The sequence below is a fragment of the Ovis canadensis genome, chromosome 3, assembly GCF_042477335.2.
Source record: "Ovis canadensis isolate MfBH-ARS-UI-01 breed Bighorn chromosome 3, ARS-UI_OviCan_v2, whole genome shotgun sequence".
Classification (NCBI taxonomy): Eukaryota; Metazoa; Chordata; class Mammalia; order Artiodactyla; family Bovidae; genus Ovis; species Ovis canadensis.
In genome coordinates, this window is record NC_091247.1 from 60717905 (window position 1) to 60740100 (window position 22196).

The 22196-nt window shown below is 41.3% G+C and overlaps 1 pseudogene; it reads right to left on the reverse strand.

Annotated features, from left to right (window-relative positions):
• Positions 1–1500: 1500 nt before the first annotated feature.
• LOC138438115 (tubulin alpha-1A chain-like) lies at positions 1501–2755 on the reverse strand (annotated as a pseudogene).
• Positions 2756–22196: the final 19441 nt, after the last annotated feature.

Here is a 22196-nt window from a genome sequence, read left to right on the forward strand (position 1 = left end):
ACCATGTACTGAAGAGGTTGTCTTTTCCCCATGGTATAGTCATGCCTTCTTTGTTGAAAATAAGGTGTCAAGATATAGTGCATGGGTTTATCTCTGGCATCTCTCTCTTGTTCCATTGATCTATACTTCTTTTTTGTGCCAGTACCATGCTGTTTTGATGACTATAACTTTGTAATATAGTCTGGAGTCAAGAAGCTTGATTCCTCCTGCTCCATTCTTCTTTCTCATGATTGCTTTGGCTATTTGGGATCTTTTGTGTTTCCATACAAATTGTGAAAGTTTTTGTTCTAGGTGTGAAAAATGCAGTTGGTAATTTGATAGGGATTGCATTTAATCAGGAGAAGGCAATGGCAACCCACTCCAGTATTCTTGCCTGGAAAATCCCATGGACGGAGGAGCCTGGTGGGCTGCAGTCCATGGGGTTGCTAGGAGTCGGACACGACTGAGCAACTTCACTTTCCCTTTTCACTTTCATGCATTAGAGAAGGAAATGCCAACCCACTTCAGTGTTCTTGCCTGGAGAATCCCAGGGATGGCAGAGCCTGGTGGGCTGCCGTCTATGGGGTCATACAGAGTCGGACATGACTGAAGCGACTTAGCAGCAGCAGCAGCAGCATTTAATCTATAGATTACTTTGTGTGGTATAGTCATTTTCACAATATTCATTCTTCCAGTCCTGAAACGTGGTATACTCTCCATCTTTTAATGTCATCTTTGATTTCTTAGACAAGAATATTTTGAAAACTTATACCAGAACATCCTCATGTGTCTCCTTGATTGATAGTTGCTTCAGTTTTCTAAAAAGCTTGCTAGGATTGCCTTAGGCAAATATAGTTCATAAGCTTAAAAACATTCTTAGGAGGAAGAATCATCACTAGTGCAAGTTGCCAATGTAATATATTAGTTTGTTAACATCCCTTATTAAACTATGATAATGCATATCAATCTGCTTCCATGTGTCATTTTAAAAATATTTTCTTAAAATTTTCCTGTAAGTCTACAATTCATTTTACAGTTTTGTACTTTAGCAACTTTAAGCATTAAGCTTAAAGCATTAAATCCTTTGGATTAAATTTTTAAAAATTAATCATAAATATTCATTGAATCATTAAATGACAATCTCTAATGGCAAGTCTAATACTATTGTAATTTTTGAAATTAAAACATTTTTATTTTTAGAAACATTTTGGGTTTACAAAAACTGAGCAGAAAGTACAGAATAGATTTATTTTAAATTGGTGCCAGAATTTTTTTACCTTCTAAATTCTACTTATGATCAGCTTCATTGTCATTATCATCATTCTAATCATCAGATTGTCTTCATTCTTTTTTTTTCCTTAAAATCTTTACGTTTGAGACAGAAGTGTTACAGGTACACATGGGAAAGCAATACATGATCCCAGCTGAAAGTGAAGAGGATCTAGTCAGAAAGTTTTTACACCTGTCAGCTAATGCTGATGCTCTGATTATGATATGCCACAGGGCTCAAAGAAATGGGAATTAGTATTCCTCTCCTTCCTCTCCCTTTCCTTCAACAGAATCCACACCAACCTCCTCATAATCCTTCTCAAGGGCAACCATGTCCTCACAGGCCTCAGACAACTCTCCTTCCTCCATGCCCTCACCCACATACCACTGAACAAAGGCATGCTTGGCACACATCAGGTCAGCTTGTGGTCCAGGCAAGCCCAGACCTCAGTGATGGCTGTGGTGTTGCTCAACATGCACACAGTTCACTGGACTGGTCAAATCTCCACCAGGTACCACAGTGGGAACCTAGTAATTAATGCCAACCTTGAAATCAGTGGGGCACCAGGCCACAGACTGTGAGATGCACTTGGTCTTGATGGTGACAATGGCAGTACAACATCTTTGGGAACCTCATCACCATAGTACAACAGGCAGCAGGCCATGTATTTACCATCACGAGGGTCACTTTTCACCATCTGGTTGGATGGCTCAAAGCAAGCATTGGTGATCTCTGCTACAGAAAGCTGTTCATGGTGGGCTTTCTCTGCAGAGACGACAGGGGTGTATGTGGCCAGAGGGAAGTGGATGCGGGGATAGGGCACCAGGTTGGTCTGGAACTCTGTCAGACCCACAGTCAGGGCTCCATCAGACCTCAGGGAAGCAGTGATGGGGGACACTATCTGGATAATAGGCAGTTAAGATTCGTGTAGGTTGGGTGCTCAATATCGAGGTTTCTAAAGCAGGTGTCATAGATGGCCCAATTGTCTACCATGAAGGCATAATCAGATGCTCCAGGACGGTGTGGTGGTGAGGATGGTGTTGTAGGGCTAAACTACAGTTGTGGAAACCTGGGGGGCTGGGTACATAGAGAATTCCAGCTTGGACTTCTTGCTATAATCAACAGAGAGATGTTCCATCAGCAGGGAGGTAAACCTAGAACCAGTTCCCCCACCAAAGCTGTGAACACCAAGAAGCCCTGAAGATCGGTGCACTGGTCAGCCAATTTCCAAATTCGGTCCAAGACAAGGTCAATGATCTCCCTGCTAATGGTATAGTGACCTCAGGCACAGTTATTGGCAGCATCTTCTTTATCTGTGATAAGCTGCTTAGGGTGGAGGAGCTGGAAGTAGGTGCCAGTGTGAACCTCATTAATGACTGTGGGTTCCAGGTCTACAGACAATGCCCTGGGCACATGCTTGGCAACACCTGTCTCGCTGAAGAAGGTGTTGAAGGTGTCATCTCCTCCCCCAATAGTCTTATCACTTGGCATCTGGCCATCAGGCTGGATGCTGTGTTCTAGGCAGTAGAGCTCCCAGCAGGCATTGCCGATCTGGACACCAGCCTGGCCAACGTGGAAGGAGATGCTGTAATATATGGTGGCTATAGGTCAGCAGGCACAGGCAATAGTAGACACCAGGTCCCAGTTACCATTCCTGATAGTCTAAGAGTCAAGGTAAGTGATGTACTCTGTCTTCACTCTTCAGCTATGTATTCATTATTTAGCTAATTCTCCAAAAATCTGATAGAAATTCTGAGCTTGATTTTTTCCACCTTTTACTGTATAAAATAGGCTAGTCAGGCACATTATCAGGACAAAATAAGAATCAAGACAATCTCTCTCTCATGAATGTTAATAAATGTATACAGATCCTCAACTTTTGAAAAAATTCTTTTGTAAGTAGGTAAAAGCCAGAGGAATTGACAGGCTCCCAGATACCGCTCAAGATCCTTGTTGTTGTTTAGTTACAAAGTCATGTCTGATTCTTTTGCAGCCCCATGGACTGCCAAGCTCTTTTGTCCGTGGGACTTTCTAGGCCAGAATACTCAAGTGGGTTGCTATTTCCTTCTCCAGAGGATCTTCCCAATCCATGGATAGAACCCATGTCTTCTGCATTTCAGGCAGATTCTTTATCTGTGAGCCATCTGGGAAGGACAAGTTTATTGAAAGATGAATAGGAGTTTGTTTTGTGGAAAATATTAGAGTACATGCTGGAGAGGGTACAAAATAGGAAACGAGAATGAGTAAAATGAAAAAGACCTCAAGAGAAATGACAATTTTTTTTATAAAATAATAAAAGGGAAATAAATTCTAATATTACTACTAACTCAAGTGTTTTTAAACTTTCAGAAACAAGGGAAGGCTGTTGTTTCTGGAATGGAGATCACTCTGGATTTGATAGACAATCTGAGACTCAGTAGTTCTAACATTAGAATGGTATACCTGTCACTGCGATCCTTCTCTTCTGCACACAAGGAAAGCAGAAATGCTTTAAAAAAATACAGAAGCATAACTCTGCTAACAGCATTGACATCTACAGAAAAACAAATCATTTGATGTTACTTTCTTTATTAACTTACTCATGCTGGCCAGTACTCCATCCCCATATAGGCTCAGACTGGAAGATGATGGGGATTCAGTCCCTGAGAGTTCATCAAGTAACATGCAAACAACAGTCCTTTCTTCTGGTTTCTACCTGTGACAGATGCTTGGTGGTCCATAAAAATAATAATCAGCTTATGATTAAATGCATTCACATCTTTACACATATCCAAATAGCAATTTTGCCTTTTCATACTGTTCATGGGGTTCTCAAGGCAAGAATACTGAAGTGGTGAAAAGCTGGCTTAAAATTCAACATTCAAAAAACTAAGATCATGGCATTCGGTCCCATCACTTCATGGCAAATAGGTGGGGAAACAATGGAAACAGTGACAGACTTTATTTTTGGGGCTCCAAAATCACTGCAGGTGATAATTGCGGCAATGAAACTAAAAGACACTTTCTCATTGGAAGAAAAGCTATGACCAGCTTAGACAGCATATTAAAAAACAGAGACATTACTTGGCAGGCAAAGGTCTGTCTATTCAAAGCTATGGTTTTTCCAGTAGTCATGTATGAAAGTAAGAATTGGACCATAAAAAAGCTGAGCCCTGAAGAAGTGATGCTTTTGAACTGTGGTGTTGGAAAAGACTCTTGAGAGTCCCTTGGACTGCAAGGAGATGAAACCAGTCCATCCTAAAGAAAATCAATCCTGAATATTCATAGGAAGGACTGATACTGAAGCTGAAGCTCCAATACTTTGGCCACCTGATGCAAAGAACTGACTCATTGGAAAAGATCCTGATGCAGGACAGGACTGAAGGCAGGAGGAGAAGGGGATGACAGAGGGTGAGATGGTTGGATGGCATCACTGACTTGATGGACTTGAGTTTGATCAAGGTCAGGGAGTTGGTGATGGACAGGGAAGCCTGGTGTGTTACAATCCATGGGGCTGCAAAGAGTCGGACACGACTGAGTGACTGAACTGAACTGAAATAGCAATTTTAAATCTGGATAATTTAAAATATTTTTTCAATTGACAAAGTAATTTCAACTGAAAATCCCATTTGAGAACTGATAATATTAATAAGCCACTGACAACTGATGTTAGTTAAACCCATATTGTTATTTCTTTGAACAAGGATTAAATCAGCAAGAACAAGGATGGAAAACAAGCAAATAAACACAGAGCATGTGTACCTTTATATTTATGAGTGAGTGATCATTTACAAAAAGCCTTGAACTAAGAACATGAATCATAGTCTACCCTAAGCTACCATAGGCCTCCAAGTTCTTATATTGATATTATCAACCCATAAAACTCACAGTTTGTCCAGAAAAGGCTATTAATAGAAGTTCAACAAAAAAGACAAGTGTGCATATGAAAATATTGACTTTTTGAGAGGTCCTCCATAAGTTATCTCAGAGCTAAAGTCAAATTTGACAGCTCAGCACACAATTCTGTTGTTAAAATGCTTGTAAACCATTGATATACCTGAATTAATGTCTGCTTTCCTCTTCTTCTTTCGATTTCACTTGAGATTTGGTGCTCAAGGCTGGTGCACTGGGATGACCCAGAGGGATGGGATGGGGAGGGAGGTGGGAGGGGGGTTCAGGATGGGGGACACATGTACACCCATGGCGGATTCATGTCAGTGTATGGCAAAACCACTACAATGTTGTAAAGTAAAAAAACAAATTGATTAATTAAAAAATAAAAAATAAAGAAATTAATTTGTATTGGAGTATAGTTGGTTTACAATGTTTTATTATCTGTTATATAGCAAAGTAAATCAGTAATACATGTTGTACTTTTTTATGTTTTCCATATAAGTTATTACAGAGTATTGACTGGAGTTACCTGTATTATACAGTAGGTCCAGATTAGTTATGTATTTTATATATAGTAGTATATATATTTCAATACCAGTCTTCCAATTTATTCCTCCCTCCATTTCCTCTTTGGTAACCATACATTTTTTTCTACACCTGTGACTCTATTTCTGTTTGTAAATAAGCTCAGTGTGACTTTATTTTTAGATTTCACATATAGGCAATATCATATTTGTCTTTGACTTACTTCACTCAGTATGATAATCTCTAGGTCCACCCATATTGCTGCAAATGGCATTATCTCATTTTTTATGGCTGAGTAATATTCCATTATATATATATATATATATATATATATATATATATATATCAGTTCAGTTCAATCACTCAGTTGTGTCCGACTCTTCGCAACCCCATGGACCACAGCACACCAGGTCTCCCTGTTCATCACCAACTCCCAGAGTTTACCCAAACTCGTGTCCACTGAGTTGGTGATGCCATCCAACCATCTTGTACTCTGTCGTCCCCTTCTCCTGCCTTCAATCTTTCCCAGCATCAGGGTCTTTTCAAATGAGTCAACTATTCGCATCAGGTGGCCAAAGTATTGGAGTTTCAGCTTCAACATCAGCCCTTCCAGTGAAGACCCAGGACTGATCTCCTTTAAGATGGACTGGTTGGATCTCCTTGCAGTCCGAGGGACTCCCAAGAGTCTTCTCCAACACCACAATTCAAAAACATCAATTCTTCGGTGCTCAGCTTTCCTCACAGTCCAACTCTTACATCACGACTGATCTCCTTTAGGATATATACCACATCTTTTTTTATTCATCACTCCCTGATGGACATTTAGATTGCTTCCATGTCTGGCTATTGTTCAGTTCAGTTCAGTCACTCAGTCGTGTCTGACTCTTTGTGACCCCATGAATTGCAGCATGCCAGGCCTCCCTGTCCATCACCAACTCCTGGAGTTCACTCAGACTCACGTTCATCGAGTCAGTGATGCCATCCAGCCATCTCATCCTTAATTGTCCCCTTCTCCTCCTGCCTCCAATCCCTCCCAGCATCAAAGTCTTTCCAATGAGTCAACTCTTCCCAAGAGGTGGCCAAAGTACTGGAGTTTCAGCTTTAGCATCATTTCTTCCAAAGGAATCCCAGGGCTGATCTCCTTCAGAATGGACTGGTTGGATCTCCTTTCAGTCCAAGGGACTCTCAAGTCTTCTCCAACACCACAGTTCAAAAGCATCAATTCTTTGGTGCTCAGCCTTCTTCACAGTCCAACTCTCACATCCATACATGACCACTGGAAAAACCATAGCCTTGACTAGAAGGACCTCTGTTGGCAAAGTAATGTCTCTGCTTTTGAATATGCTATCTAGGTTGATCATAACTTTTCTTTCAAGGAGTAAGCGTCTTTTAATTTCATGGGTGCAGTCACCATCTGCAGTGATTTTGGAGCCCAAAAAAATAAAGTCTGACACTGTTTCCACTGTTTCCCCATCTATTTCCCAAGAAGTGATGGGACCAGATGCCATGATCTTCGTTTTCTGAATGTTGAGCTTTAAGCCAACTTTTTCACTCTCCTCTTTCACTTTCATCAAGAGGCTCTTTAGTTCTTCTTCACTTTCTGTCATATGGGTGGTGTCATCTGCATATCTGAGGTGATTGATATTTCTCCCGGCAATCTTGATTCCAGCTTGTGCTTCTTCCAGCCCAGCGTTTCTCATGATGTACACTGCATAGAAGTTAAATAAGCAGGGTGACAATATACAGCCTTGACGTACTCCTTTTCCTATTTGGAACCAGTCTGTTGTTCCATGTCCAGTTCTAACTGTTGCTTCCTGACCTGCATACAGGTTTCTCAAGAGGCAGGTCAGGTGGTCTGGTATTCCCATCTCTTTCAGAATTTTCCACAGTTTCTTGTGATCCACACAGTCAAAGGCTTTGTAAACAGTGCATATATCTTACCAAATTTTGGGTTTTATCTGGGTATATATACCCAGGAGTAGGATTGCTATATTATATGGTAGGTCTGTTTTTAGTTTTTTAAGGAGCCTCCATACCGTTCTCTGTAATGGCTCTACCAATTTACATTCCCACCAACAAAGTAGGAGGATTCCCTTTCCTCTACATCCTTTTATTGTTTGTAAGTTTTTTGATGATGGCCATTCTGACCCGTGTGATGTGACACCTCATTGTGGGTCTCATTTGCATTTATTTAAAAATCATTAGTGATGTTATACATGTCTTCATGTGTTCTTTGGCCATTTGCATGTCTTCTTTAGACAAATGTCTTTCTAGGCCATCTGCCCATTTTTGACTAGGTTGTTTGTGGTTTTGATATTCAGCTGAATAAGCAGTAAAGCTGCTTTTGTGAGCTTGGATATTGGGCCCTGATGGCAAAAGCATTATTTTCCCCTTGTGAAAGCTAGAGAGTTGCAGCCTCAAACCTGCCTCTGGTTCATTTATCTTTTCATTACAACAAAAAGTTTGGTCAAGCATTTGAGTTTTCTGAAAGAAATAGTCTGCTTGTCCCTACTTGCTGGGAAGTCAACTGACAGTACAGTTTCAGCTAATCAGGGTGACAACCGATATGGAAGTCAACACTCATAGAACACTTTCCCAAGACATGTTTACTCATGAAATGGTGCAGTGTGTCCTATGGGTGTCTTCTACACTGCTCAGAAACTGCAGGGCCAGATGGCAAAAGCAGTGTTTTCCCACTTTGAGGCTAGAAAGTTACAGACTCAAACCTGCTCAAAAAATACTCTGGTTCTTTTATCTCTTGATGTCAGCAACAACTTTTGTCTGCATCTGAATTTTCTGAATGAAACAGGCTGCTTGCCACTCCTTGCTGGGGTCTTCACATAGTAGAGTTTGGCCTAATCAGGGTAACAACAGGTGTGACAGTCAACACTCACAGAATACTCTCTCCATACACCTTTACTCATGAAAGTGTGTAATGTGTCCTAGGTGTATGATTTACACTGCTTGGAAACTGTAAGGTAAGTAAGGTAAGTTGTTTTTGAGAGCCTGGGTACCAGGCCCTGATGGTAAAAGCAGTATTTTCTCCCTGTGAGAGCTAGAGAGTTGCAGTTTCAAACCTGTAAGAAAAAGCAGTGTTGATCATTTATTTCTTAATTACAGCAAAATCTTTGGTCAAGCATTTGATTTTATGAAAGTAACAGGCTGCTTGTCACTGCTTGCTGGGAAGACATAGATAGTACAGTTTTGCCTAATCAGGGTAACAATAGGTATGGCAGTCAACATAGAAAGAACACTCCCCCCAGATATCTTTACTCATGAAATGGTGCAGTGTGTCTTAGGTGTATCTTATACACTGCTCAGAAACTGCAGGGAAAGCTGCTTTTGTGAGCCTGGATCTTACGGACTGATAGTAAATTCAGTATTTTCCACTTGTGAAAGCTAGATAGTTGCGGCCTCAAATCTACCTTGAAAAAAACCTCTGGTTCCTTTATTTCTTCATTGCAGTGACAACTTTGGTTAGCATTTAAATTTTTTGAGTGAAATCGACTGCTTGTCACTCCTTGCTGTGAAGTCATCACACAGTACAGTTGACTTAATCAGGTTAACAGAGGGTATGGCAGTCAAAACTCACAGAACTCTTGGCTCAGACAGCTTTTCTCATGGAAGGGTGCAGTGTGTCCTAGTGTGTCTTTTACGCTGCTCAAAAACTGCAGGGAAATCTGTCTTTGTGAGCTTGGTTATGGGAGCCTGATGGCAAAAGCAGTATATTTCCCTGGCGAAAGTCTGAGAGTTCCAGCCTCAAACCCACCAGAAGAGCACTCTGCTTCATTTATCTCTTTATTACAAGAAAAACTCTGGTCAATCATTCGAGTTTTCTGAAAGAAACAGTCTGCTTGCCAGTAGTTTCTGGGAAGTCTTCAGAAAGTTCAATTTGTATAATATGGTAATAAATTGTATGACAGTCAACACTTACAGAACATTCTTTCCAGACATCTTTACTCATGAAAGGGTGCAGTGTGTGCTGGTTGTGTCTTTTACACTACTCAGAAGCTGCAGGGAAAGCTGATTTTGTAGGCCTGGATATTGGGGCCTGATGGCAAAAGCAGTACTTTTCTCCTGTGAAAGCTAGAGTTGCAGCCTGAAACCAGACAGGAAAACACTCAAGACCGTTTATCTCTTCTTTACAGCAAAAGCATTATTTTACCCGTGTGAGAGCTAGAGAGGGCAGGCCACAAGGCCACCAGAAATACACTCTGGATCATTTATCTCTTCACTGGAGCAAAAAATTTGGTCAAGGATCTGAGTATTCTGAAAGAAATAGGCTGCTTGCTACTATATGCTCGTAAGTCATCAGGCAATGCAGTTTCACCTAATCAGGGTAACAACAGGTATGGAAGTCAGCACACACTGAACACTCTCCTCAGACATCTTTAACTCATGAAAGAGTGCAGTGTGTCCTAGCTGTGTCCTTTACACTTCTCGGAAACTGCAGGGAAAGCTGCTTTTGTTAGCCTGGATATTGGGGCCTGATGGCAAATGCAGTATTTTCTCCCTTTGAAAACAAGAGAGAATTTCAGCCTCAAACCTGCCAGAACACCAATCTGGATCATTTCTCTTCATTACAGCAAAACCTTTGATCAAGCAATTTCATTTTATGAAAGAAACAAGCTTCTTGCCACTCTTTGCTGAGAAGTCATCACACAGTACAGTTTGGCCTAATTAGGATAATGATGTATGGCATCAACATATACTAAACATTCTTCCCAAACATCTTTTCCCATGGGAGGGTGCAATATATCCTAGGTGTGTTTTTTACATGGCTCAGAAACTTCAGGGAAAGATGCTTTTTTTGAGCCTGAATATTGGGGCCTGATGGCAAAAGCCATACTTTACCCTGTGAGAGCTAGAAAGGTCAGCCTCAAACCTGTCAGAAATACACTCTGAATCATTTATCTCTTCATTGAAGCAAAAAATTTAGTCAAGCATATGAGTATTCTGAAAGAAACAGGATGCATGCCACTATTTGCTAGGACGTCATCAGATGGTATAATTTCTCCTGATTAGGGTAATAACAGATATGACAGTCCCCACTCACAAAAAATTCTACTCAGACATCTTTGCTCATGAAAGGGGCAGTGTGTCTTGGTGTGTCTTTAACACTGCTCAGAATCTGCAGGGAAAGTTGCATTGTTGAGGCTGTATATTTGCGCCAGATGACAAAAGCAGTGTTTTCCCCCCTGTGAAAACTAAAGAGTTCCAACCTCAAAACTGCCAGAAAAACCCTCTGGATCATTTACATTACAGCAAAAACTTTGGTTGAGCTTTTGAGTTTTTTGAAAGAAACAGGCTGCTTGCCATCCTTTGCTGGGAATTTATCAGACATCACAGTTTTTTGGTCTAATCAGGGTAACAACAGGTACGGCAGTCAACACTCAAAGAACACTCTCCCGAAACATCTCTTCTCATGGAAGTGAGCAGTGTGTCCTAAGTGTGTCTTTGACGCTGCTTGGAAACTTCAGGAAAGTCACTTTTGTAATCCTGGGTACTGTGCTTGATGGCAAAAGCGTTTTTATTTTCTCCCTGGGAAAGCAAGAAATTTGCGACCTCAGACTCCCCGAAGAACACTCTGTTTCATTTATCTCTTCATTAAAGTTAAAAATTTGGTCAATTAAGTGAATTTTCTGAAACAGGATGCTTTCTACTATTTTCTGGGAAGTTATCAGATAGTACAGTTTTGCCTAATAAGGGTAATAACAGTTATGGTAGTCAATACTCACAAAACACTCTTCCTAGACATCTTTACTCATGAAGGGTGCAGTGTGTTCTAGGTGTGTCTTTTTACACTGCTAAGAAACTGCAGAGAAAGTTCCTTTAGTGAGCCTAGATCTTGGGGTCAGATGGCAAAAGCAGTATTTTACCTGCGGAAGCTGGATAGTTGAGGCCTACCTTGAAAAACAGTCTGGTTCTTTTATTTCTTCATTACAGCCACACAGAGAGTGAGATACTTTTGACTGCTGTATTTTGTCCTAAAGAAGTGGCTGTTATGGGTATTGGCCCTTATGGTGAAAGCTTTATTTTGCACCTGTGGAAGCTGGAATATTGGAGCCTCAGACTTGCCTGAAAAACACACTGGTTCATTTTTCTCTTCATTGCAAGAACAGCTCTGGTCAAGTTTTAAGTTTTCTTAAAGCAACAAGCTCAACAATCTGCTTGGCATGTTTTACTGGGAAGTCATCTGACATACAGTTTCACATAATCAGAGAAACAACTGGTGTGGTAAACAAGATTCACAAAACCCTCTCCCCTGACATCTATTTTCATGGAATGATTCAATGTGTCGTAGGAATGTCTTTATACAGCTCTGGAACTGCAGGGAAATATGATTTTCTGAAACTGGGAATGGGACTAATGGCAAAAGAAGTGTTTTCACTCAGTGAAAGCTGTGTAGTTGCAACCTTACACATGCCAGAAAAACACACTGGTTCATTTTCCTCTTCTGTAATTACAACAACAGTTTTCATGATTTTGAGTTTTCTAAAATAAAAAGGATGCTTCCAACTTCTTGCAGGGAAGTCATCTGACAAAACAGTTTCTTGTCAGCAGAGTAACAACGTGTATGGCAGTCAACACTCACAGAATAGTCTCCAATGACATCTGTTCTCAGGGAATGGCAGAGTGTATTCTAGGTGTGTCTGTAGACAACTCTGAAATAGCCAGGAAACCTGCTTTTTAAGGTGGGAATCAGGCCCTTATGATACAGCCCTTATAAAGCTATATTTTCCACCTGGGGAAGCTGGATAATTACAGCCTCAAATCTGCCAGAAAAGCACACTAGGTCACTTTTCTCTTTATTACAACAGCTGTGGTCTAGTTTTTGCATTTTCTGAAAGGAACAGGCTGCTTGCCATATCTTGCTGAGAGTCATATGACACCATTTCACCTAATCAGGGTAGCAACATGTATGGGAGTCAACATTCAAGAACACTTATCCCTGCCCTCCTTTTTCATGGATTGGTATATTGTGTCTAGGAGTGTCTTTAAAAAACTAAGATCATGGCATCTGGTCCCATCACTTCATGGCAAATAGATGGGGAAACAGTGATGGACTTTATTTTTTGGGCTCCAAAATCATTGTAGATGGTGACTGCAGCCATGAATTTAAAAGACGCTTACTCCTTGAAAGGAAAGTTATGACCAATCTAGACAGCATATTAGAAAGCAGAGACATTACTTTACCAACAAATGTCCATCTCGTCAAGGCTATGGTTTTTCCAGTAGTCATGTATGGATGTGAGAATTGGACTATAAAGAAAGCTGAGCACTGAAGAATTGATGCTTTTGAACTGTGGTGTTGCAGAAGACTCTTGAGAGTCCCTTGTACTGCAAGGAGATCCAACCAGTCCATTCTAAAGGAGATCAGTCATGAGCGTTCATTGGAAGGCCTGATGTTGAAGCTGAAACTCCAATACTTTGGCCACCTGATGCAAAGAGCTGACTCATTGGAAAAGACCCTAATGCTGGGAAAAATTGAAGGCAGGAGGAGAAGGGGACGACAGAGTATGAGATGGTTGGATGGCATCACTGACTCAATGGAAATGGGTTTGAGTAGACTCCGGGAGTTGGTGATGGACAGGGAGGCCTGGTGTGTGTGGTCCATGGGGTCGTGAAGAGTCGGACAAGACTGAGAGACTAAACTGAACTGAACTGAGGAGTGTCTTTACACAGCTGTGAAAATACAGGGGAACATGTTTTTGTGAACCTGGGACTTGAGGTCTGTTGGCAAAAAAAGTATTTTCTCATTGTGAAATCTGGATCAGTTCAGTTCAGTTCAGTCACTCAGTCATGTCTGACTCTTTGAAACCCCATGAACCACAGCACGCCAGGCCTCCCTGTCCAAAACCAACTCCCAGAGTCCACCCAAACCCATGTCCATTGAGTCGGTGATGCTATCCAACCATCTCATCCTCTGTCATCCCCTTCTCCTCCTGCCCCCAATCCCTCCCAGCATCAGGGTCTTTTTCAGTGAGTCAGCTCTTTGCATCAGGTGGCCAAAGTATTGGAGTTTCAGCTTCAACATCAGGCCTTCCAATGAACACTCACGATTGATCTCCTTTAGAATGGACTGGTTGGATCTCCTTGCAGTCCAAGGGACTCTCAAGAGTCTTCTCCAACACCACAGTTCAAAAGCATCAATTCTTCGGCACTCAGCTTTCTTTATAGTCCAACTCTCACATCCATACATGACTACTGGAAAAACCATAGCCTTGACTAGATGGACCTTTGTTGACAAAGTAATGTCTCTGCTTTCTAATATGCTGTCTAGGTTGGTCATAACTTTTCTTCCAAGAGGTAAGCATCTTTTAATGTCATGGCTGCAATCACCATCTGCAGTGATTTTGGAGCCCAGAAAAATAAAGTCTGACACTGTTTCCACTGTTTCCCCATCTATTTGCCATGAAGTGATGGGACCGGATGCCATAATCTTAGTTTTCTGAATATTGAGCTTTAAGACAACTTTTCACTCTCCTCTTTCACTTTCATCAAGAGGCTCTTCAGTTCTTCTTCACTTTCTGCCATAAGAGTGGTGTCATCTGCATATCTGAGGTTATTGATATTTCTCTCGACAATCTTGATTTCAGCTTGTGCTTCCTCTAGTCCAGTGTTTCTCATGATTTACTCTGCATAGAAGTTAAATAAGCAGGGTGACAATATACAGCCTTGACGTACTCCTTTTCCTATTTGGAACTGTCACGCGAGGGTATGTTCCTCGGTTCTTTGTCTCATCACAACAAAGATTTGGAATGATGGACATTAAAGCCCCCTTGGCTTGTCACAGCTCTCGGGTCTTGGATAGACCATGTTATAGCTCTCAGGTCATGAAAGGACCGTATTATAACTCTTAGACAAATCAGTGTTACAGCTTAGTGTTACAGCTCTATTTTATTTAGAAGATAGCCGGAAAATCCATCTTCGAGGCGTGAGGGCACGTCGATCCAAAGACGCGAAGAGAAGAGCGCTGCAGCACTCAGGAGAGAGAGTGCAAGAGCTAGCTTTGGCTCTTCTTTTTATATGTTTTTCTCTCCCTGGGCCTGTCCTATGTGAATTGGGCCAGCCAGGAGTGTTGTTTGTTTTACCTGAGGTCCTCACTCCGGTCCTCGGACCTTCCTTTGTTCCTTTTTTGCGGGCTTTTCCCTTCCTTGTCTTTTAGCCACTGCCAATTTGGACTCCTTTTCCCTATTCTACCGGTCTAACAGAACCAGTCTCTTGTTCCATGTCCAGTTCTAACTGTTGCTTCCTGACCTGCATACAGATTTCTCAAGAGGCAGGTCAGATGGTCTGGTATTCCCATCTCTTTCTGAAATCTGGATAGTTGCAGGCTAAAGCCTTCCTGGAAGACACACTGAATGGTTGCAGCTGTGAGCCGTGAGCTACATGGGGATTCATGACCTCCAGAGGAGAGGATTTTAATCCTGGGTCAGAGACAAGGCTTGATCACTTGAAGCTTTTGTGTAATAAAGTTTTATTAAAGTATAAAAGGGATAGAGGAAGCTTCTGACATAGACATAGAAGGGGGCAGAAAGAATGCCCCCTTGCTAGTTTTTAGCAAGGAGTTATATATCTGTTAGCAAATTACTAATTAGATAAAGAATCACATCAAAACAGGGAGTTGCATCAGGCCCCTCTCCAACAACATGCTTTTTCAGATAGCACTGGGACAAGGTGTGAGTCATCCCCAACCATAAAACAATTGACCTGAATCTTAAAGAATGGCAGAAATACTGGTTTGTTGCGACATTATTGGTTCAAGATTTGTCTTAGGCTGAACCAACACGAAGAAAGGCAGATTCCAAGGCAAATACATAGTTCATTAATGTAACTTAAGATAAATATTTCCATAAGAAAAACGCATTGATTAGTTCAAGGTTTGAGAAAAGTTAAGTTCAAGCAAACAGTGTTGTCATGACAATGCAGAATTTAAAAGAAATCTTCTTTTATGTTTGTATACAGAAGGGGGAAAAAAAGGTCTGTGATTTGCAATTTATTTCCTCCTCCTGTTAAGAGAAAAAAATCATCTGCCACTTGCAGTTTATTTCCTCCTCATGGGGACCCCTAGCCTTCCTACCTGCTACCCTCACGAATCCCCATGTAGCTCATGGCTCACAGCGGCAACTGTTTACAGTGTGTCTTCCAGTAGGGTTTTAGCCTGCAACTATCCAGATTTCATAGTGAGAAAATACTCTTTTTGCCAACAGGCCTCAAGTCCCAGGTTCACAAAAACATGTTTCCTTGTATTTTCACAGCTGTGTAAAGACACTCCTAGGACACAATATACCAATCCATGAGGAAAGAGGGTCTCAACTGGTTCATTTTTCTTTTCACTACAGCTACAGCTTTGGTCAAGGTTTTCAGTTTCCTGAAAATTGTGAAATACTGGGCTGGATGAAGCACAGGCTGGAATCAAGATTGCTGGGAGAAATATCAGTAACCTCAGATATGCAGATACCACTCTTATGACAGAAAGTGAAGAGGAGCTAAAGAGCTTCTTGATGAAAGTGAAAGAGGAGAGTGAAAAGCTGGCTTAAAACTCAACATTCAGAAAACTAAGATCATCGCATCTGGTTCCATCACTTCATGGCAAGTTGACGGGGAAGCAATGGAAACAGTGAGACTTTATTTTCTTGGGCTCCAAAATCACTGCAAATGGTGACTGCAGCCATGAAATTAAAAGACACTTGCTCCTTGGAAGAAAAGTTATGACCAACCTAGATAGCATGTTAGAAAGCAGAGACATTACTTTGCCAACAAAGTCTAGTCAAAGCTATGGTTTTTCTAATAGTCATGTATGGATGTGAGAGTTGGACTATAGAGAAAGCTGAGTACCAAAGAATCGATGCTTTTGAACTGTGGTGTTGAAGAAGACTCTTGAGAGATCCTTGGACTGCAAGGAGATCAAACCTGTCCATCCTAAAGGAAATCGGTCCTGAACGTTCATTGGTAGGACTGAAGCTGAAGCTGAAACTCCAATACTTTGGCCACCTGATGAGAAGAACAGACTCATTGGAAAAGACCCTGATCCTGGGAAAGATTGAAGGCAGGAGGAGAAGAGGTCGACAGAGGATGAGATGGTTGCATGACATCACCATGAGTTTGAGCAGGCTCCAGGAGTTGGTGATGGACAGGGAAGCCTGTCGTGCTTCAGTCCATGGGATCTCAAAGAGTCAGACACGACTGAGCGACTGAACTGAAAATTGGCTGCTTGCCAGTTCTGCTGGGAAATCATCTGACAAATCTGTTTCAGCTAATCAGGGTAACAACAGGTATGGCAATGAAAACTCACAGAACACTCGCCCTGAACGTCTTTTCTCGTGGATTCGTACACTGTGTCCTAGGTTTGTCTTTACAAAACTCTGAAACAGCCAGGAAACATACTTTTGTGAACCTGGGAATTAGGCCATTATGCTAAAAATCTATATTTTCCACCTATGGAAGCTGGGTAATTGCAGCCTAAACATGCCAGAAAACCACACTGGTTCACTTTGCTTTTCATTACAACAGCAGCTTTGGTCAGGATTTTGGGTTTTCTGAAAGAAACAAGCTGCTTGACACTTCTTCCTTAGAAGTCATTTTCACCTAATCAGTGTAACAGCAGGTATGGCAGTCAACACTCACACATGTTTCCTGGCTGTTTCAGAGTTATGTAAAGACACTGCTAGGACACATTGTACCATTCCATGAAAAAAGATGTCATTGTAGAGTGTTCTGTGAGTGTGCTGGCAGCCAACACTCTCCCCTCTTTTCTGATGGAATGTCACACTGTGTCCTAGTGTCTTCATACAGCTCTGAAAGTGAAAGTGAAGTCGCTCAGTCGTGTTCGACTCTCCTCAGTCCATGGAATTTTCCAGTCAATAGTACTGGAGTGGGTTGCCATTTCCTTCTCCAGGGGATCTTCCCAACCCAGGGATTGAACTCGAGTCTCCCGTATTGCAGGCAGACGCTTTACCGTCTGAGCCACCAGGGAAGCTGCTGGGAAACATGTTTTTGTGAACTTGGGAATCGGGGCCTGATGGCAAAAGGAGTATTTTTCGTCTGTGAAACCTGTATAATCACAGCCACAAGCCTGCCAGGAAAGCACACTCGTTCATGTTTCTCTTCATTATAACAACAGGTTTGGTCAAGTTTTTGATGTTTCTGTAAGCAACGGGCTGCTTGCCTCTTCTTGCTGGGAAGTCATTTGACAGTAGTTTCATCTAATCAGAGTAAAAACCGGTATGGCAGCCAACACTCGCAGAACACTCTACAATGACATCTTTTTTCATGGAATGGTACAATGTGTCCTAGCAGTGTCTTTACATAACTCTGAAACAGCCAGGAAACATGTGTCTGTGAACCTGGGAATCGGGGCCTTGTTTAGTACAGTTCAGTTCAGTTGTGTCCGAATCTTTGTCACCCCATGGACTGCAGCACACCAGGCCTCCCTTTTCATTGCCAATTCCTGGAATTTACTCAAACTCGTGTCCATTGAGTCGGTGATGCCATCCAACTATCTCATCCTCTGTTGTCCCCTTCTCCTTCTGCCTTCAATTTTTGCCAGCATCCGGGTCTTTTCAAATGAGTCAGTTCTTTGCATCAGGTGGCCAAAGTATTGGAGCTTCAGCATCAGTCCTTCGAATGAATATTCAGGACTGATTTTTTTGGGGATTGACTGATTTGATCTCCTTGCTCTCTGAGGGACTCTCAAGAGTTTTCTCCAACACCACAGTTCAAAAGCATCCATTCTTTTGTGCTCAGCTTCCTTTATAGCCCAACTCTAACAATCCATACATGTCTACTGGAAAAACCATAGCTTTGAGTAGGCAGACTTTGTTGACAAAGTAACGTCCCTGCTTTTTAATATGCTGTCTAGGTTGGTAACTTTTCTTCCAAGGAGTAAGCGTCTTTTAATTTCATGGCCACAGTCACCATCTGCAGTGATTTTGGAGCCTGAAAAATAGTCTGTCACTGCTTCCATTTTCCCCCCATCTATTTGCCGTGAAGTGATGGGACTGGATGCCATGATCTTAGTTTTCTGAATGTTAAGTTTTAAACCAGATTTTTCACTCTCCTCTTTCACTTTCATCAAGAGGCTCTTTAGTTCTTCTTTACTTTTTGCCGTAAGGGTGGTGTCATCTGGATATCTGAGGTTATTGATATTTCTCTTGGCAATCTTGATTCCAGCTTGTGCTTCATCCAGCCCAGCATTTCACATGATGTACTCTGCTAGAAGTTAAATAAGCAGGGTGACAATATACAGCCTTGGCATACTTCTTTCCCAATTTGGAACCGGTCTGTTGTTCTATGCCTGGTTCTAACTGTTCATTCTTGACTTGCATACAGATTTTTCAGGAGGCAGATTAGGTGGTCTGGTATTCCCATCTCTTTCAGAATTTTCCACAGTTTCTTGTGATCCACACAGTCAAAGGCTTTGGTGTAGTCAATAAAGCAGATGTTTTTCTGGAATTCTCTTGCTTTTTCAATAATCCAGTTGCTGTTGGCAATTTGATCTCTGGTTCCTCTGCCTTTTCTAAATCCAGATTGAACATCTGGAAGTTCACAGTTCATGTGCTGTTGAAGCCTTGCTTGGAGAATTTTGAGCACTACTTTGTTAGTGTGTGAGATGAGTACACTTGTGTGGTAGTTTGAACATTTTTTGGCATTGCCCTTCTTTGGGATTGGAATGAAAACTGACTTTTTCAGTCCTGTGGCCACTGCTGAGTTTTCCAAATTTGCTGGCATATTGAGTGTAAGACTTTCACAGCATTATCTTTTAGGATTTGAAACAGCTCAACTGGAATTCCATCACCACCACTAGCTTTGTTCATAGTGATGCTTCCTAAGGCCCACTTGACTTTGCATTCCAGGCTGTAGTGCTCTAGGTGAGTGACCACACCATCATAGTTACCTGGGTCATGAAGATATTTTTTGTATAGTTCCTGGGTGTATTCTTGATATCTTTTCCTAATACGTTCTGCTTTTGTTAGGTCCATACCATTTCTATCCTTTATTGTGCCCATTTGTGCAAGAAATGTCCCCTTGGTATCTCTAATTTTCTTGAAGAGATTCCTAGTCTTTCTCATTCTATTATATTCCTCTATTTCTTTGCATTGATCACTGAGGAAGGCTTTCTTATCTCTCCTTGCTATTCTTTGGAACTCTGCATTCAGATGTGTATATCTTTCCTTTTCTCCTTTGCCTTCAGTTTGTGTTCTTTTCTCAGCTATTTGTAAGTCCTCCTCAGACATTTTGCCTTTTTGCATTTCTTTCTCTTGGGGATGGTCTTGATCTCTGCCTCCTGTACAAAGTCACAAACCTCTGTCCATAGATCTTCAAGCACTCTGTCTATCAGATCTAATGCCTTGAATCTATTTGTCATTTCCACTATATAATTGTAAGAGATTTCATTTAGGTCATACCTGAATGGTCTAGTGGTTTTGCCTAGTTTCTTCAATTTCAGTCTGAATTTGGCAATAAGGATTTTATGATCTGAGCCACAGTCGGCTCCCAGTCTTGTTTTTGCTGACTATATAGAATTTCTCCATTCAGTTGCAAAGAATATAATTAATTTTATTTCAGTGTTGGCCATCTGGTGATGCCCATGTGTAGAGTTGTCTTTTGTGCTGTTGGAAGAGGTTGTTTGCTATGACCAGTGCTTTCCCTTGGCAAAATGTTACCCTTTGCCGTGCTTCATTTTGTACTCCAAGGCCAAATTTGCCTGTTACTTTAGGTATCTCTTGACTTCCTTCTTTTGCATTCCAGTCCCCTATGATGAAAAGGCCATCTTTTGGGGATGTTAGTTCTGGAAGGCATTGTAGGTTTTCATAGAACTGTTCAACTTCAGCTTCTTTGGCATTAGTGGTTGGAGCAAAGACTTGGATAACTGTGATATTGAATGGTTTGCCTTGGAAAGGAACAGAGATCATTCTGTTGTTTCTGAGATTGTACCCAAATCCTGCATTTTGGACTCTTTTGTTGACTACGATGGCTACTCCATTTCTTCTAAGGGATTCTTGCCCACAGTAGTATATACAATGGTCTCCTGAGTTAACTTTGCCCTTTCCAGTCCATTTTAGTTCACTGAATCCTAAAATGTTCGTGTTCACTCTTGCTATCTCTTGTTTGACCACTTCTAATTTACCTTGATTCATGGACCTAACACTCCAGGTTCCTATGGAATATTGCTCTTTACAGCATTGGACTTTATTTTCATCACTAGTCACATACACAACTGGGTGTTGTTTTCACTGTGGCTCCTTCTCATTCTTTCTGGAGTAATTTCTCCACTCTTCTCAGGTAGCTTGTTGGACACCTAACAGCCTGGGGAGTTCATCTTTCAGTGTCCTATTTTTTGCTTTTTCATACTGTTCATGGGGTTTTCAAGGCAAGAATACTGAAGTGGTTTGCCATTCCCTTCTCAAGGGGACCACCTTTTGTCAGGACTCTCCACCATCTCACATAGTTTGCTCAAACCAGCTAACCATCTCATCTCTGCCATCCCTTCTCCTTTTGCCTTAGAATGCCAGTAACAGCTGCCAGTGGCGGAATCCTTATTATTGGGTTGGCAATTTTTTTTTTTCCCATAAGATGTTATGTTAAAATAAAAAAGAACTTTTTGGCCAACCCATTAGCTTAACTAATGTCAAGCTTAGTTCTTAGTGTTGTATCTGTACTATTTATTTAACCCTCTGGGACATTCTATGGGGTAGGTTGTTACTATTATTAGCACTATTTTTTTTTGGAAGGAAAACCAAAGCTCTGAGAAGTTAAGCAAGTGAAAGGAGCACAGATGTTATAACAACATCAAGCAATATTTTCACTGCTCTCAACATTTTTCCAAGTCATTTCATACTGGACCTCAGTCTGCCTACTCGAAAAGACTCATGCTAATTTTCTGTTAGTCTCTACTTACCTTATTTGTATCTTAAAAACAATCTATGTAGAGATTTTCTTGTACTATCAGATTGGTTCCGTTGATGCTTCTGTCTTTCTCTTAATTGACCTTCCTGATGATAATTTTCGGTGTAGTTTTGATGTGTCTGTGAAGCTGTATCTATTTCGAGTATGAAATCTCAGGGCATATTTATCGATCACATGTGTATGCACATGCAAAGCTCTGAGAATTACATCCACTTCTTGCCCCAGTGTGTGCTCCTTAGTGAGGTCTACCCCCTTCCTGTGATGTGGGATCTGTCACAGCCTCTATTCTCCAGAAGCAACATTTTAAGATTTCCTTTAGGCATGTTCTTCTTCCTGCTCAAATTCTGATTTGGATTTTATGTGATCAAGTTGGTGAGGCTCCTGAAAAAGCATTTGTGCTTAAAGGTGGAGAGCAAAAAAGCACAATCACATGGATTCTTTGTAAGGAAAATGCACTATAAAATTCTAAATAATTGTCCTTGTCTTGGTGTTGGATGAAAGCACCATGTAAGAGCATTGAAACTGAACCAATTAGCACTTTCAGATGATGACAACCTGACATGTATTCTAACAAAACAAAACAGTCTGAACCAGTCTCTTGCTGGTACACTGAGGTCAGATTCCCCACTTCTGTGAG